Genomic DNA, 2,686 nt, shown 5'->3' on the forward strand with positions numbered 1-2,686 from the left:
TATCTTTATACATAAAATACGCTTTGCTTCACTACTAGGCTGTCCACATCAGCAGACAGGTCAGAAATTCGAATTATATGGGCGTGACACGTGGCAAGGAAATCAAATCCACAGCGTTTCATTAAAGATTGTGTTATGTGGATTTCGTTTTTGTTCTGGGCCTTAATTTTGCTCCAGTTACACAGCCCATAGCCAGTATCCCTAACTGTAAACCAAATCTAGCGTCGTTTTTGATATTAGGTTTTTGTTTGCTTTCATCTCCGCCATTCGAGATAGATAAACAATCGAGTTCTGCGATCCCTGTTTCATCTTCTTCCTTAAAATCCGAAAGCTACCAGTTACTTTTCATCTTCTTAAAGTCCTTATTAAATCCTTCACCCACCCACGATCTACCTTGAATGCGAACTTCCCCATGAAAGGCGGTGGAACTGCGACTATAAAAAGGTAAGCTTTCCTTCCCTTGAACATCATCCTCTTAATCTAGCCCAAACAATTGTTTAGTTTACTGTAGTAGTTAGATGCTCACTGGATGTATGTACTATTTCATCCACCTTCAAATCTTTTAGGCTTTTTATTTACTGATCCGTGAACATGCAATTCTGCTTAATCATTTAAACATTATATTATTTGCTTTGTTACAATGTTATGTTATACGTACTTTCTAATATTGCGTCTGAACTTTTTGTGGTTCAAAGGAAATGATTTAATCTGTTTTTTCATTCTACGGATTTTGAAGAATGGTCAAGGACGTACAGTAGTGTGTTCCATCCACGAGAGGCTGAAACATGGAGTCATTCATTATACAACTTCAAAGTCTCTTGCATCACAGCTTCCTCTCTCGGTGTTCATCAACAAGTTTTGGTTTTGTTCCTTACTTTACTTTCTCCCTGGAAGTTGGTGTCTTAATAGCGTTCTCACGGTCTTCTAGCTGTCAATCGAAAGATGTTCAGTGTCTCTTGGATTTTGTAAAGTGATGGTTTTTGTTCTATTTTGGTGTAACTTCTAACCCGAGGCTGAGAGTTTCTAAAGCAGGTCACTTTTGTTGATCTAAAACCCATTACCATAGAATCTCAAGATTAAGACTTTACATGGGACTAGGTGTTTTTAGTTAGTGGTTCCTATAGGATATATAAAGTTTGCTTTTTATTTGGTGCTAGCTTCGTATATATGGTCTTAACATATTTTTGATTGAGTTTCAGATGATAGCCGTCAATGGGCAGTTTCCAGGACCTCTGTTTAATGCTACGACCATCTACAATGTTGTTGTTAGAGTCTAAATTGGATGAGCCTCTTCTTTTAACTTGCTGAGTCCAAGAGCTTTCTTTCTATACCAACTGATCAGTTATCAATAAAATGTATTGTTCTCATTTGCTATGTGACTACTAATATGCTTCTTTGAGTTCTTTTAATTTGTTTTTTGGAATAGGCATGGGCCACCTGGCATCCAAATGCGGCGTAACTTGTGGCAAGACGGTCTTCAGGTGGAAGATTAAATTGGAAGCTTCTTCTACTCTCTCTGACTCAACTCTCAGAGAGCATATGGTAATTTTGTTCATGTTGTGATTAGTAACCGGAAAATTAATCTTATCCTTTTCGCACGGCCTGACTGCGAAATGGTACACTCATGACCATAAAGTATGTAATCATCACTTTGGTCTTTTGTCTGCGTTTCATCATCATTGCCCTTTTTGGTCTTTTGTAGATAGCCCGAACTTGACGTATCGGCGAGTGTGTTACTATAAACTGCAGACTTTTGTAGATTGTCTCTAAGCTTCTCCACCGTTAGTCTGATTGGTAAAATTATGAATTTTAAATTCTTCAAGTACAAACTTGCATGAGTACTTACAATGTTAATGGTGAGAATGAGATTACAACAATGTGCGTCGTAAATAAATTGGTATTTTAGTCTACGAATGTCTGAGTATTAGTTGATTTTATTTTACATTGACAGTGTCCTAAAAAGTATTAAAATGCATTCTACTTATTATCAAAGTCTAAGTAGAACTAACAATGACAATTAACAATAGCAATACAGTGAAACATTACATTTTCACATATTTTTAATGGTTAAACAAATATATGATTTCAAAAGTAAAAAAAAAATAGATAACAAACAATGAAAAATAATTTACTTTAAATTCAAATTTTTTTTGTTGGTCAAAATTTTTAGATTGAAAAAAATTTAAAATATTTATTTTGATGATTTAATTACCATCCCATAGGAAATAATATCAATTTAAAATATTTCATGTAAATTTTTGATAGTTGTAAAAAATTCGTCTTCGTTACATGTCCAAATTTTTAATACTGGTAAACGAGAAGATGTGATGATGACTCTTGGGGTAGTGGTGCTAAGATATAGTACATACTTTCATTTAGTGCTTCCGCACATAAGAACATCTGGTACAGAAGATACTATATAGAAAAGACTGAAGAAGTCGCTAACAGATTCACAAGCAAGTAGCAACAGAAAAGTAAGAAAAGGGGGATAGACCAGTAAGGCACACTTGATCACACCCCTGTTGCCATTAAAATTTTGAAACCTGCTGGGAGCTTTAAGGAAAGACTTTCAAAATAAATTACAATAAGTGAAAATTCACAGTACAATTACAAATTATTAAAACAAGATCAGATTAAACTCCTACAACGTAGACACATTTCCCATAACATATTTTTTTGTAGTCCA

The 2,686-nt window shown here is 34.7% G+C and overlaps 1 long non-coding RNA gene across 6 annotated transcripts; it reads left to right on the plus strand.

Moving 5' to 3' along the window:
* Positions 1-223: 223 nt before the first annotated feature.
* Positions 224-1,914, plus strand: LOC106295166. 6 transcript variants are annotated; one of them, XR_001260975.1, is made up of 3 exons: positions 224-444; positions 737-1,032; positions 1,200-1,914. It is a non-coding gene; the product is annotated as an uncharacterized LOC106295166 (long non-coding RNA). The 6 variants fall into 6 exon arrangements; XR_001260976.1 differs by having other exon boundaries at positions 240-444; positions 737-1,616; positions 1,703-1,914; XR_001260977.1 differs by having other exon boundaries at positions 240-444; positions 737-1,542; positions 1,703-1,914.
* Positions 1,915-2,686: the final 772 nt, after the last annotated feature.

The sequence above is a fragment of the Brassica oleracea genome, chromosome C5 (assembly GCF_000695525.1).
Source record: "Brassica oleracea var. oleracea cultivar TO1000 chromosome C5, BOL, whole genome shotgun sequence".
Classification (NCBI taxonomy): domain Eukaryota; kingdom Viridiplantae; phylum Streptophyta; class Magnoliopsida; order Brassicales; family Brassicaceae; genus Brassica; species Brassica oleracea.